This window comes from Larimichthys crocea, chromosome XIII (assembly GCF_000972845.2).
Source record: "Larimichthys crocea isolate SSNF chromosome XIII, L_crocea_2.0, whole genome shotgun sequence".
Lineage (NCBI taxonomy): Eukaryota > Metazoa > Chordata > Actinopteri > Sciaenidae > Larimichthys > Larimichthys crocea.
This window is the reverse complement of record NC_040023.1, coordinates 28,482,313-28,498,392: the sequence shown is the minus strand read 5'-3', so window position 1 is coordinate 28,498,392 and position 16,080 is coordinate 28,482,313. Positions and strand designations below refer to the sequence as shown.

Below are 16,080 nucleotides of genomic sequence, written 5' to 3'. Positions count from 1 at the left end.
GTTGAGTATCTCAGGGTTTGTGTTGTAAGAAAGCCTCTATAGCAACACATATTCTGTGTGACAGCAAGCATGTGAAGTGAGACTGCAAATAAAATTGTCTGGGAGGCTGGCAGTTTCCCTGCAGACAGGGTGGCCTACACTTCATAAGCAGTGGAAAGATAAACAGTAGAGGAAGCATGGACCACCTATCCCAATAACGAAGCTTCCTTCCATTCCCAAAAAATACTGGAACCTTGCCCAAAGGACTTAAGAAACCGAAACGTGATGCAAACAATGTAAGCTTTTCATCCTCACCTATATGTAAAGACATAGGTGAAAGGCTGGATGACCCAGATAACTGCCGCCTCTCCTCCCTGACCCTCACTGCTCCCTCCCTCCCTCTCTGTCCTCGTCTTTTTTCCTCAAACGCAGAGTGAAGGAATGTTTCAGACCCTCGAGACGTCCTCCCCATCTTAAGAGCCGTTAACAACATTCCCAGATCCCTCCACCTGTGAAAGGATCCCATTATCCTTCCCAAGCACTGGAATGCCCTCAACCAGACTAGCGCTGAAAGAGCCTGACATATTATACACACTTATATATCAACAGTGATGTGGGGCTTAGTCTGTGTCAGACTCAAATACATATCTAACTGTTGGAATTGTTTTTCTATGCCTTAATGAATGGCACTGCTGTACAGATAAAACCTGCAGTACGTTACAGAATCAACACAATGAATACTAATCAGTCCACATTTACTCAAAGGTGCTACATGGAGCAATTTAATGTCATTAATTCATTACGCCACTTGGTGTAAGTCTTTGGTAAGTCATGCTGAATTAATGCAATCACTGCTGAGAGGACTGGCAGCCTCTACCAACCAACCGAGTGGCCTTTTATATTTCATGCCACTCGGTTGGATTTCACAGCAAATCTGCCTCTGCCTCCTTGCAGCAGCGTAAGGAACCGATTTCTACCTTTAGTGTAACCACATAGCACTGAAGGTATGTTTAAGCCTTAAAACCTTAAACATACGTTCCTTACAATTAGCTATAATCATTCATTTCATTGTATCATGCTGCCATTTTGAAACTACTATTACTTCATACTGGTAAAATGTTTCATGTAATGTGGAGCAGCCAGGGAGTTCAGTGTTACTATGACAACTCCTTTGGTCTATAGTTGTTTAATGTGACTTTGCTGCCCACAGTGCTCGATACCCATATCATTTTGAACGCAGCTTTGGGATTTGTATTATTAAAACATACTTACTGTTAACAGTGCAGCATTGGTGTCAACAAGAACTAACACTATACTGAGAAATTCTTGGCTACTCAGAGGCAGGGGAACAAGCCGTAAACACACTGTACTGTCATGCCTTTTAGCTCTGTTTTGGTCTCCACCAACACCTGACGGAAATGTTTAACTCTTTAGCTGCTAAATGCGCCATGTGCTCACTAGCTGGTCACTAATTTTGTCTTTCTGATGCTTGGTGCTGGGCAGGAAAGTGTTCATCAAAGCTTTTTCACTGAAAAGTGCTGGGAGACTAAAACAACGAGCTGAAAGGTGTTAAAATGTTGAAGGGAACTGCAGAGTTGGATTTATAATTTTCCAGGAGTTGATTTACAAGTGCTGCTTTCACATTACCTATATGATCATACATACATATTGACTAGTGTAGCTCTAACAATGACAACTTGACAGTTGTCTCCATCCTTCGTATTAATGACATACTCACCACTTTGATCGCTGAGATCTGAAAACATCTACAAGGCGCAGAGGATGAGCAAACTGTCCGTTCTAATAAAGTGGTTTAGACAAAAATCTGGCTGACCTATTTTTACTGTTTTAGGGTGTTTGCAGCCTGTCTGAACATGCTTCTGACTGCTTCTTGCTCAGTGTAGCATTGTGGTTGTGTTTCTAGACCTCAGCTTTGATGAGTACACTTTTATTACTGACATTAATAATTACTGGTTCAGTGCACTGATTCTCACCAATATTCAAAATGTATTATTATTATTATTAGTCGCTGTGTATTAATGTGTTGGTGCTTTACCCAGCAGTGTACCGTGTCTGCTTTCATACCTACACCTCCCTCTTGGTTAGAACTCGTTTTGGCTAAGCATCGCTAATTAACGTCCAAGCATGTGCAGCTTGGTGTGAATGTGTCAACACAGGAGTGTGTTGTTGATACCGTGTTGCCTTCAACACCTCTCTACAGCAAACACATGCACACAAGCACACACAGCAAAGGTCAACAGAGAGAGAGAGAGAGAGAGAGAGAGAGAGGGAGAGAGATGTGAACACAGCTGGAAGAGAAATCATGTGATTTTCCTTTAACTTCACCACATACTGTAAGTCAGTTTACAGTGCGGCTGGCTGTACTTGGCTTCTGGTGTTTTGACTGTGTCGTGCACTTTGACCTGCAGAATGAAAACAGTGTGAAACCACATCATGTAAACACAAGTTTCACACAGTGTGGGGAGAGGGGATTTGTGGGTAAATCCACACACACACACACACACACACACACACACACACACACACACACACACACACACACACACACACACAGAGTCTTTTCTGCTGCGATAAGCATCACATTTCCTTTACAGTCTGGGTTATTGTAACATTTCACTTTTCTTTCAATAGGAAAAATGACACTATTCTTGGCAAGCGAAAGATATTTTCCACTTGTTATCTCTCCAAGTTCTCTTTCTTTTGACAGGTTATTTGTGTCTTTGTTCCTCCCTCTTTGTCTGGCTCCACTCTCCTCACCATGCTGCTTTGACAACACCTGAAGGCCAGCAACCCCCCTCCCAACACACACACTTACATCCACTATATATATATTTAATACACATGCACACGTCTTCCACTAATAACCTTCTGCCCGCTCTGACAGGCCAGGTGTCTGACTATCTGACAGCTCCTCAGCTCCTCTTTTTTTCCCCCTTTCCTTTGTCTGTTAATATCCCTGCTTTTCTTCTCTCCCAGCTGAGAGCTGCAGGGGAGGTATGCAGCATTCGGTCGAGACACGCAACAGGTGCTGCAGCCAGCTAGGAGAGGAGGGAGGAGGGGAAGGAGGAGGAGTGAGAAAATCTGGAGGCAGAAAACTCAGTCTCAGTGGACCATCTCATCTTTGACCATCTCATCTATTTGACTGTTGTGGTTGGTTGAAGTGGAAGAATGTTGTTTTGTTTAAGTCTAATAATCTAGTCATTGTGTTGTTTTTTTGTTTGTAGAATTTCAGAAAATGTTGATTTCACAGTGTTTGTGTGAGAACGCGGGACCATGAAACGTTTGGGACTTCAGCATTCAACTAATCAATGAATCATTTCAGCTGCACTTGTGATTGTGTTGCAGTTAAATTTAGAACACAGCAGCATCTTTTATCAGCTCCTTATGTAAAGAGCTTACTCTGCAGACCAGCTGTCAAATAAATGTAGTTCAGCTGTTACAGCCTTTTGTGTTTAATGTGTCTGTTCTTGTTCTTGCAAACCAGAGTGAGACCTCCTGTCTTTGTTGTGAGGATCTTGGTATAGGTGCTGAGCTCCAGCTGACTGAGCACAGCTGATGGGAATCCAGCTGATTGATGCCAAAGGACAGAGGACAGCAGACAGCTTGGTGCTCCTCCTCGTGCTCTGTAAATGATTTCCCTGTTTATTTGCGGTTAAGAACTTGCTTGTTAGCTTTAGTCATTTGTTTCACTAGTCCCCTTTGTATGTTGTCACCCTTTAAATGCATTAATAACAATAGTCACTGTTAAAATTGAAGCTTTTCTTTGATTCATTTCTCCTGTGCTTGTTAGTTTAGGAGGTAAGTAATTACATTAATTAATTAATTAAGTAATTACTTTTGGTATTGGCTTTAGGCAGCTGTCCCTGAAAAGCTAGTTTGTTTTGTGTTTCCGTCGCAGTAATAAATTGCTTGCTTTTTGACTGTGCTCTTAACACTTAGAGTGGGAGAAGGTACACTATTTAAATGTATACTATAATGTAGCATGAAAAGAATCACTCGCGCAAATGACTTGTACTTAAATCCAATACTAAAATGTATTGAGTTATATATGGCCTTTTATCAGTCTGTTTAGAGACATATAACAGCATTCCACATACCACAATCCAGACGCATGCTGACCAAAGTGAAAGCGCTCCTTTAAAACTGTCTTTTACTCTGACAGAAACACACCACAACACTCCTGTAAAACCCGAAGGTGTTAAAACACACCAGATGGAGGTCCTCATATCGGTAATAGGAAGCCAGTCATCAGGTTGGGAGTGTGTTAGCTGACTAACATCTGCGCTGTAGCTGGTGTTACAAACCCAGAACAAAGATACTTAATGCTTTACTAATGAGAAGAGGGCTCGGTCCATCCTTCCAAAGCTCAAAGCTGCTGAGCTGGAGCATCTTTTAAATCAGTGTAAAATGCTGCGAGTAGATGGGAAAAAAATACGAAATAAAAAAGGAGAGAACACACTGACTGGACTGATGATGTAGCTGTATCATTTATCTGAGCCAGGATAGATGTCTCACAGATGTATACTAAATCAAAATACACAATGTGCTGCCAGAACATATTTTGCCATAGTGTGCACGTACAAAAACAGTTACATTGTGTCTCTGTTGTACAGACATTTAAGTCCAGATCAGAGTGGACCTACTGACCAAAACCGCTAACACTGTTGGCATTCACTATAATGCAATAATGAACAGTCATTACCTGTCATGGTCTCTCACTCCTCGATACCCTTGACTTCCTCAATTAAGGAAATAAAATGTGACTGTGCAGAAGTCTTGGCTAAGTTAATACATGTATATGCCCTTTTAATACATTAAGATTACATTTATGGATGTTATTCAATATTTTATGATTGTTTTACTGCTTTTAGCTTCAGTTTTCACAGTATACTATATGTATGGAATATTGCAAAATTGCACGTGTTATATCCTAACTCCAAACATCTATATAGATAGTAGAAAGGAGGTTTAATACCATATAAATGATAAAAAGTTGACAGGAGGGCTTCTGGGAGCTGCGGGCTGTTGTTACACACTGTAGTTAGAGTGAGCCGGTAGTCAAGATCGGTTTAATAGAGTCATCAAAGCTGAAATTATGTTTGAAATGTATGAGGTCAGAAGGCCTCTGTCTGCACTAGCTTCAATTATCTGCTAGCAAACACACACACACATGAAAACACACACACAGACACAAAGAATATCTCTGCAACTGGATCAAAGAGGATTCACACACTCAGAGAATAATCAGTTAGCATATCACCGTTTGGATTAATTAAATCTGAGAGACACTCAGTCCCCTGAGAGAGAGACATCGTGTGTGTGTTAATGGGCATCATCCATTCATTAATATGCATGCTATGGAAGATACACTGTGTGTGTGCGTGTGTGTGAGTGTGTGAGTGAGTGAGTGTGTTTGGGGGTTTTGCTCACAAAGATGAAGTAAATGTTCACGGTGCTTTCACATAGTTCAACTGTGGTGATCTCTGACACTCAGATTTATGTTGTGGACCAACTGTAAACTGTCCTGACACTGATGACCTTTGAGGAAATGGAAAGAGTCCAAAAACAAAGGAAGCAATCACATGATAGAACATCATCAAACTGTATATAAACAACACCAACAGAGGTTTTCTCTTCGTATTCATTTGGACTCAAACAACTGCACAACCTGCAGGAGCAGTAGCATTTGTCACCAAACTTCCGGCACCACCTTTTTAAAAACCAACAAATTCTGTTCTTTTGTGAACAGGCATTGACATTAAAAGCTGTATTTTGTGCTAAACGCAGTGTCACACAAGCAAACTGGCGTTTTCCTGTGGAGGACTGAGGTCGTTTTTTGACTGTGCTGGTTTGCTATCTTTATGACTGGCTGTGCACTCCAGTGGAAGGACTGAGATTACCACCTCTGTAATCCACGGCAGTTAGTAGCCTATGGTTAAGGCCTTTCCTTTCCTCTACTGACTCTCTTTACAGCCGTCTGAAAGCAGCAGGTATCAGTTCCATCTGCAGCCTCTAACTGGTGTGATGTTGCGAACTGGAGAGCCATAATTACGCACGTCACATCCACTGGTTACATTTAGTGCAACCAGCTCCAGACCATTGCAAAATAACCGTAGAAACATATGTGTTCACGTGCACATCAAACTCTTCAGTTTCTACTGCAGCACACGTCAACAGGTGTGTCAGACGGACACATGAAACCGTTCACAAGTTCCAGTTTAATGAGTCTGGCCTGGAGCTCTGCGTCTTTAATTACAATACAGGCAGATGTGCAGCTGTGGTGAACATGATGTGGTAGAGAGTGCTTCATTTGATGGTAATGCTCCCAGAAACAAACGAATGCTGTTCTAAAAATCCTCATTTATTCATTCTAATCTAACAGCATTTAACTTAAGCAAAATTTCACAATAAAAGACATGAAAAACTAGACAGCATTGCTGTGTGTTATGATGTCAGTTAAAGGAGTTAAATTAAGAAAACATCAGCATGCTAATACTCCCACAGTAACAATGTCATTTTTCTGTCATCTTAGTTTAGCATATTGGCATGCTAAAATCTGCTAATTAGCACTAAAGACAAAGTGCGGCCGTGGCTGATGGAAATATCCTTACTGCATGTATTTGCATTGAATATATGTCAGTCAAACCAGAAATGTCAGGAGTTTATCAAGGCTATTAGAATACTTTTTGAGGAAAGTCTGAATGTCAGTCCAAAACTACAAAGTGGTGGACTGATGGAGAAACCAGCATCACACTTGCTACAACCTCACCACGAGCACATTTTCCTCTCGGTTATGGCCTTTGGAGCAAACAAGGCCAAAGTTTTTCACACCTAAAAACTGAGTAAAATACTCTCCACAGTGGAGAAAGCAGGAAACACGTGTGCTGTGTAGCAGTAAGAATTGTGTGATCAGCCATTTTTATTAATGCCAATCACACCCCACAGATGACTCACTGTCCACCAGTGTGTTTATGTTCTTAGATCATGCTGCAGTATTGGCAGGAACTTCCTCTGCCCTGGTTAACAGGTAGCAGTGATTAAATCCTCATTTTAAATTAGTTCACACCTTGTTCTCTGAACAATATGTCACTGAAAACAGCTAAATTGTGTGTTTGGCCCTCTCGCACAAAGCAAGAGAATGAAGTTGGAGCCAGCTGAGACTCAGCAGAGAACAATTTGTTTGCGAGATTGGGATGAAGAAAAGATTTAGTTATTTTCCAAATCTTTTGTTTTTCATTTCAGTTTGGGTGGAACCTTTTAAATACCATGTTACACCATGTTCTTCTTGTTACACACGTTTTCTTAAAATCTTTTTTAAAAATTATTTTTTTGGCCTTTTCAAGCTTTATTTTGATAGAGACAGCTGAAGAGTGACAGGAATGCGGTAAGCTAGAGAGATGGGGAATAACATGCAGGAAAGAGCCACAGGTCAGATTCAAACCCTGGGCTTCTGCAGTAAGGACTGAGCCTTCACATGTCGGACGGCTGCTCTACCAACTGAGCTAAATGACACCCCCAGTTTTCTTTAAATAAGAAACATTTACCTTGTGTCAATCAACAAGAAAACGGGTAAGAGATAAGAAGGAAAGGACGACAAAAGCAGATTCAGAAGGGGAGATGGAATGTGTGTGTGTGTGTGTATGTGTATGTGTGTGTCCCTCAGCTGTCAACACACCCCCGTCAGCTGAGAGTGGACCTTAATGAAACCAGTCAGATCCTCTCTCACACACACAGAGAGAGGAGAGCACAGGAGAAACCATGTAAGAAAGATAAAAGAAATGCAAAAGCAACGCAACAAAAGCAAACCGATGTACCGAGACGTACGACACACTCAGCGACGGCTCTGTCTTCTTTTTCTGCTCGAGTCTGAGGATGATGACAACACATGAAAGATGAAATATAAATGAGTCAGGCTCTCCAAACAGATCGCCGCCTGACAACGCTCAATGTTTCTACATTGAAAATAACGAGAGCTCTGCAGCCAAACGAGGAGGAGACGAGGATCAAAGATCTTGTTTTCACTATAGTTTAAATGTCTGGATTCTCAATTTAGGCTCTGAATGAAATAAAGAGAGAAAGGGCGTATCTGTGCTGTGGCTGAAGGGTTTACATCAACTGAAGGGAGGAAAAGGGAAATAAAGCATAATGTTGCCATGGAGTCAGTTGGTTCTGCAGCTTAAGCCCATTTTTAGCTGTTTTGTTTTTTGGAAAACTACATTTTTGCACTTACAGTTTCAGCTTGATTTAATCTGTCTGAACAGTGTCCTCCCACTGTCCATTTTCTATAATCCAGATGACACAACCTCTGCGTGATGTTGATGCATTTACACATTTATGCACATCTGTGTCATCTTCTTCAGTTACAGTAAAAAGCTTTATCAGCGGCTCGTGCTTTGGTGACATTTTCACATAGATTCAAAGATCATTTCTCACATAAGTTAAAGACACCTTACCACCACAGCACTGCTGTGTGTTAGAACACTGTGGGTCACTCAGATGCTCATCACATAATCACAGTAGATAAACAGCAGGACTTTTTTCTCTCGTGTAGCTGTGCTGTTGTCTGTTCTTATAAAGGAAATTATTAACAACAGTTTTTTTGCTATTTGTTTTCTTTCTGTTTTTTTAACTGTTGAATCAAACTCACCTCAGAAAGCTACAAATGCTACATGTGCCATATGTGGTATCAAACTAAAGAGGAAGCTCTGGTTGTCAATTTATTTCTATTTTTCAGATACAGATGTTTGTTGATTTAGTAGGAAAAAAGTTCATTTGAGTGAATGCAGCACAATTCTACTGGAGTCTAGAGGGTTAACAGCTCAGTCCAGACGTTTCACTGCCTCCATGGCCAGAATGGCATTAAGTTTGTGTTCTTAATGTAAATCTAAATGGATTTATTGGATGTGATGCATTGAATGAAGTCATTATTTACATTTCTCAGTATCATACTACAGCTGCTGCACATTTGCTGAAGGCTTTTAGTTTCAGCTTACTGATGGAGTCAACAATATACAGTTACCTGCATTTGAAAACAGACCTGTTCCTTGGCAGCCACTGTACTGAATGCAAGCTAAAAACACAATTTTCACCAAGATACCATCACCTCCGCTTGTTTGTTGCACCTTTGCACCACACATGCAACGCTGGGTGTGATAGGCATGGTGCATTCCAAGGTCAGACCCTGATGACACATTGCAGAGCTTTTGAATTAGAAGCTATGAAATACAAGAGGATGTGGTATTGATAAATGCAACGTATAGAGAAAGATCCAGCATGCCTCGGGCAGATACATCAATAAGCTGTGGAATAGGTGATGTAATATGAACCCATATGATATGAGCACACAGTGCAGGCAGTTACATGTGTGGACAAGTAAATTCGCTGACAAACATATACTGTAGTATGAAAGCATATGAACTCCACCCTGCACGTGCTTCCAGATGTCGGCACGTATACTGCACACTGATTTATGTACGTCAGTGCTGTGAATATGCATACATCTAATGATCTGAAGAAGAAACCTTACACTGCTCTTCCTGCAGAGTGAAATGTAAGAAGCCCTCTGTCCTGCTCTTCTGTCAGCAAGTTTCTCCTCTGGAAAGCAGCCATGGAATCAAATGACAAAGGTTAAACTTGAGATGGGTTAAATCAACCTGGGACACTCTTTATGGGGAAGGTTAAAGGTTTCCAACAAAGAGAAATCTCTGAGGACACGAGTTACATCTTCTGATGATCACCGCTCTTATATTCTTTAAATCTGCTTTACTTTCCAGCAAAAGCATCGACGCAGAGCCCATTTCACACAGATCTGACCAGAGCCAACTTAACTTTTGCACATCACATACAGTCCATTGGGGTTGTTTGATCACAACAATAACCATACTCATAGTTCTCCACTTTTATATTTTAAAGGCAGTACTTCAAAGTTGGGGGACTTGCAACGTACAAGAGAAATATACTATGCTTGCAGCTCTTTGAGGCTTAACAATGCATTGAGCTACATACTAACCATGCTAACATGCTGATATTGAGCAGATACAATGGAAAAAGAGCAAGGTAAAGATCTGCATTCCCCAGTGTTGCTCAATTTCAGGCTTAACTTCTGATCAGTGTAGCTCACATCTGTTTTAAGCACCAACCATTCTGAGTACAGTCAAACAGATACACACTGGTTTAAAAAATAATAAAACATTAGTTATTTTTATTATTTTTACGGCTACTTAATTGATTAATGCAGATTTAAATACAGACTATTTTACTGCGTAACAAAAATTAAATATACCATATCAGTTCATACTGTAGCACATGATCAGATATCTCCAACACCTACTCTGGACACAGTACAGACCTCCATTATGTCACCAGACTATGAGTAGGAAATCTAGAAATGTCTTTTTCTGTTTGGTTTGTGTGGTGACAGCTGTCATCCATTGTCTTATGACTGTGTGTATGTGTGTGTGTGTGTGTGTGTGTGTGTGTGTGTGTGTGTTCTGTCTGTATGGCGACCTGTCTACCCTCATACGTCAGTTTACTAGCTGCCGTGTGACAGCGGCCAATCTGGCAATCTTCCTCTCACAGGCCTTCGGCTGGTCAACTGGTGTGTGTGTCAGGAGGGGGTGTAGTGTGTCGGCGGGAAGGCAGCATGTTTGTGCACATTCTGTAATTTGAATATTTGTCAGTATACATGCATGCTAGTTTGCATGTGCAGTACATAACATCAGCAGATTCAGACACTTTATTATTGTACCATCCAACTTTAGGCATATTACCATACATCTCAACAGATCATAACAGAGATTAACATAAATTTCTCTAAAGTGACTCAGCGCTGAGATTCCTGTTTGTAAAAAGCCATGAGTCAGCCTGGAATCAAATTTTCATTTTCACCCATCACTACAAAATGAGCCTCAACACCAAGTCGAGTAGACACATGTTCAATTCTCAAGATGACGCCAGATTCTACATTTAAACAGCGCCTAGTGAATATTCTGATATTTAACTACCAAACTCAATGTTCATTCAGGACAATGCGGTGGATTTTAACATGTGATAGGAGCAGAGACATAAAATTGAATAATAATAGAAATTTATGAAATTAATGAAGCTGTGCTTCCAAGCTGGTTCTGATACAGATGCAGCCAGCTGCTCCACGACAAGTCCATGACAGGCCTTCGCTTATCTGAATGGTTATATCTGGCAGGCAGCTGGCCCGGGGGCGGCTTTTCTGAGTGGCTAGTACCGTATGCCAGTAGAAAATACAGAAACTCACAAACAGAAATGACTTTACTGACTGAAAGTGCATAAGTTAGATTCTTAAGTCACATTTTATTTATCTAAGAATAAGTTCTAGACACTCTAGGCTCTGGACAGCAGGACTCCTGCCATCAATCTGCTCAGTGGTTCCCTCTGATATCAAACACGTTGTCAGAATGAATCATTAAGTGAAAAACAAGCAGTGTGATTATCAGGCTGCATGTAATATTTTGGAAGGGCAGAGCCAAGTCTTGCACAAACACTATCAGAGTCCAACAAAACACTGCATTTAGAAAAAGAAACATATTTGTCTCACAAGAACTTTAACTCACCACGATTAAGATACTCCACATAAGCAGTTCTGACGAATTCCTTAATGCTGTTGTTGTAGCCACTGAGTTATCGTGTCCAAGATCAGTCTATAAACTCACATTTTATTTTTTTTAAACTGGCTTTTTTTCTCACCAACCCCATTAGCACATATCTGTGCATACAGCGCATAATGTCAGTTCCTACGACTACGCTGAATAGACTGGCCAAAGATCTCAAAATTACAAGATTGGTATTGCTTGATTGTGTAAGTATGTTTTCCGATAAATATGAGATACAGATCAGGTAAGCATGAGATAATACATTCAGAGTCAGGTCATCGGTTTTCTTTTAGTATTCTGTAAAGAACCTGAAGAAGAAACGACATAAAAGCCATGTTGGGTCAGGCTCGATTAAATGATTAAATGTCTGCCTCACTGCAGCCAAATTGATTTACTGTATAGATGCCTAACATGGAACACATGCAGCGTAAATGCAGAGCCAGAACTCTGCAGAATATATTATACAGTATTGTGCTTGTGGCTAACAAGCCAGCCCCTCTTTTAAATCACTATTAGTGGTCAAAGTTTGTCCCGCTCCTTTATTTCTTTGGGGGAAAATTTCTCAGTTATTTCCAAACATGTCTTCCCTTAAAAAAATAAATTCCTCCTGAATCACTTTCCACTGCCCTTGACTGTTTCCTATTTTCCAAAAGCTACCTCATAATAAAATATGTATCACAGACAGCCACAAAACATCTCTTTCTGTTCCAAGTGCCAAACCAATCTCACCTTGAAACGAAAAAGCTTTGTTAAAAATCTTTGTTGTGAGTGAACAGACTTAAAGTTTTTTTTTCCTTTTGGCAAAGAAATAAAGGATGCACTGCTTTATGTTCCTCATCTGTGTGTGTAGAATGAAGCCCAGACATCAGAAAGTAATTACTTCGTGGCACAAAAATCCTCGCCCCATATGGCTGCGATGGGAGTGCACATGTGGTCGAATCTGTTCCCCACTACACATTCCATTCTCCTAAGATGAAGGTGCGGCATGAGAGGGAACATTTGCTGAGCAAAAAAGGTAGCCAAAAAATAACCACGGATGATATTTCTAAATCTTCAGCTGACAAACGAGAAACAAACAAAATTTGAGCTGCAGCCAAATCGCATCCACTTATGCCAAAATTACGCAGTGACACAACAGTGATTCAAGGACGAAGCATAATGTTCTGTCTCTTCTTTTTATGGTAGAGTAGAACCTCATCACGTCCTCGATTTTTCAAGCTGGATGACGACTATAATAACTGCCAGAACCACAACTTGTGAGTCCCTCTCCTGAGACTGAAGTACTACATTTAGAGGGTCACCACTGCAGCTTTATAGGGTTTTAGAACCTGCTCTGCCTTTACAGGACTGTTAACCATCCATGGCAGGAGTCCATGTCATTCATGGTGGCTCTTCTTGTACAACCAAAAACCCAACAACCTTCAGTGAAGCCCTGGCGCCAACAGCTGACCAAAACATGACCTGATCATTTATTGAACTCGAACTTGACTTGAAGTTGTAGGAGTTTACTGAAATACATATTACTGATTGTACCTGTATGATACATGACAAATACATTGAATTGAACTGCTGACATGAACAGCTTTTTTCAGCTCTTAATTTTTTTAATCGAAATAATTAAGTACAAGTCATTAATTTCAGTGTCTCCTTTCTTTTTTTTTCATCTTCCTCCTCCATCCTGTCCGCCTCTTTAAGCCACTTATCCACACTTATCCACACTTATCCACACTTAGCCCACGCTGTAAATCTAAATTAACAACGAAATCTGACATCTTGCAGCAGTTTGTTTGGTGCAGTGTCACTGATTTAAGAAACATATTAGAACAGGTTTGAACATGGCTCAGCCAATCATAATCAAGGACTGGAATTATCTGTTTTTATAATCACTACATGCCATGATCACTAGCCATTTATTTATATTTTTATGCATTTTGCACAAGCCGTAACTTTGTTTCCCTGGAGAGTTTGAAAAATACCCGGAACAATCATCACCATCCCATAAGGTTCTACAGTTCACAAATAGGAAACAGAAATTGACACAACTAGCTATTCAGCCATGACAACATGCCCACATTTTCACCAACAAATGATCTCCATGTGAAACTTCAGACTGAAGTGGAGACTTATAAAGTGAATGGGATGTGAGATCATCACTTATACACAGTATCATCATCCTGTGGAGGGACACACTCAGTAGTGTGAATATATATATATACGTTTTTTGAATAGTAATTTATCATAGCATTAATTTGTGAAGAGTGAACAGACAGCTTCACTGGAGCTAATTGGTAAGTGTCCTTTATCAGGAATTAATGGATACCCTGGAGCCAGAATTCACTCAGACCATGGCATAATTAAAAATAATGACCTGGAGTTGTTCATGTGGGGCTGTAAGCTGGTGATATGTTTCAGTTGACCAATGCCTCTAAAATAAATATCATCAGGGAGTCCAGTAACTTTTTAACAAGGTTACAGCCATGCTTATGGTTCTGTGAGGCTAATGGTTAACATGTTAGCATGCAACAAACTAGAGCTGAGGAACATGAGACTGTTGTTAGTTTTGCAGGTTGTGAAGCTTGTGAAGGCACAAATCACAGGTCCAAAGTCAAGGTTCATCATCTTTTGACCAGGAATGGACACAATTTCCTGCCAAAGGAAAAGTCAGTCATTACATTTCATCCTGATCCTCCATCCATCGTGGAAGTCCACTGAACCGTTCTCTTGCACAAAACCTGCTAACGTAAAAATCAGGGGTCACCGATGTCTTTCTGTGTTCATTCTCTAGGCATCGAAGTTCATGGCAATCCATCCAGTCAGTGTAGAGATATTTCAGTCTAAAGCAAAGTGATCGACTGACCATCCCAGAGCTGCTGGCATGGCTAAATATAAGGAAACAGCTGTTTAATTTGTGGCTTATTAAATGCATTTCAATGATTTATTTTTCTCTTTATTCAAAACAGTTTGTTAGAGATTACATCTGTGCTTCTTTATTATGAAGTTGTTAAAAGAAGAGCTCTGTAATATGGCAGTGAATTTGCTCAGCATCACTCATCCGTAGCATTCATTGCCTCTTTTGGATCCATCCAGAATGTTTTTGTAGAAACAAAGTATCGAGAGGTCTTTAACTTTACAGCCCGCTGGCTGCAGTTTATTTTGACAACTCACTCTGTGGCATACAACTCTCCAACTCCAACATTTTGGCGCAAGGTTGGCAGTAGAGGAGAGAAATGGAAATGTTTTTGTCCTCTGGGAAATACAAATGTGCTCTGTACTTTTCATAGCAATCTGGCATTTCATATTTAATAAAATTAGACCTGATGGTTACACCACAGGAAAGATCATGGGGTCAATGCTTAACACCTCTGCTAAGTAATTTCCTCAGGGAAACAATCCGGCCAGTAGCGTCAGGGTTAATAGCTTTGTACCAAAGGTTTGGACAGACTGATAAACACTGGCAAGCTCAGGCGCCACCACGAGCATGCCAGACAAAAACATAAATGTTCAAAAATCAATCAAGTACAAAAATCAGCCACTTACTGTAGCAACCATGCATAAATATACAGATTTGAATGAAACGAATGACAAAAATGTAGCTTGTCACATCTTTACAACAACTTCACATGTATTCAGGTCATGTTTTCCAAATGATTTAACTGGACCGTACATTAAACTGCTGTGAACTATAGCTTCTGTTAACTAATGTTAGCTCAGTTTGTTAGCCAGGCTGTCTGGACTGCACTGGGGGAGTGTTAGTGTTTGTACCAGAGGTGTTGTGTACGACCCTGAAGAGGAGGTTTTCAGGACCGAAACATGGGAAGACATGCAGAGGGGCAGCGGAGCCATTGTTGGGCCAGAACTGCCAGGAGCTGGCTCTCTTGGTGAGAGCTTGGTGCCGAGCTGGGCTTCTTGCTGTTGGACTAATACGTGATATCAGCTGGCTGCTATGTCTTGTGTTGTTGACCTTGTCCCTGATGTTTGGCTGTTAGCAAAGTTGTTGACTGGCTGGTTTTTGAATATAAAAAAGTAATATGATCATAACAAACACATGTGTACAGCCGTTCACCGTCCTGCAATCTCCTGTATAATCTTTAAGGTGTGATAACTGGCCTGGTCGTTTGATTTTACAAACTGCTGTGGAGATGTGGCTGCAAGTGCACACACACACACACACACACACACACACACACACAAACACACACACACACACAGAAGAAGAAGAGATACAGTAGAAAAAGAGAGAGGGAGAGTGACATTCTTACTCAGCAGTGTGTTCTGCAAGGCTACCTCTGCTTGTCTAAATGCTCTGCGGAGACGGGGGGTATCAGGCATCATAAAGTAAATGGCTTTTAGCACTCAGCTGTTATAACACCTCCCCTATAAAGACCACCGCTGTCTATAAACACTGCTGTGTTACTGTACTTACCCCAGCCTTTATGTGTCATTCAGTTTATTCACT

General features: G+C 40.7%; 1 protein-coding gene across 3 annotated transcripts in view; it reads right to left on the bottom strand.

Moving 5' to 3' along the window:
- The window catches only part of gask1a (golgi associated kinase 1A), a 44,319-nt gene that overhangs the window by 24,196 nt on the left and 4,043 nt on the right, over window positions 1–16,080 (bottom strand). The gene's annotated exons all lie outside the window — the stretch shown is intronic.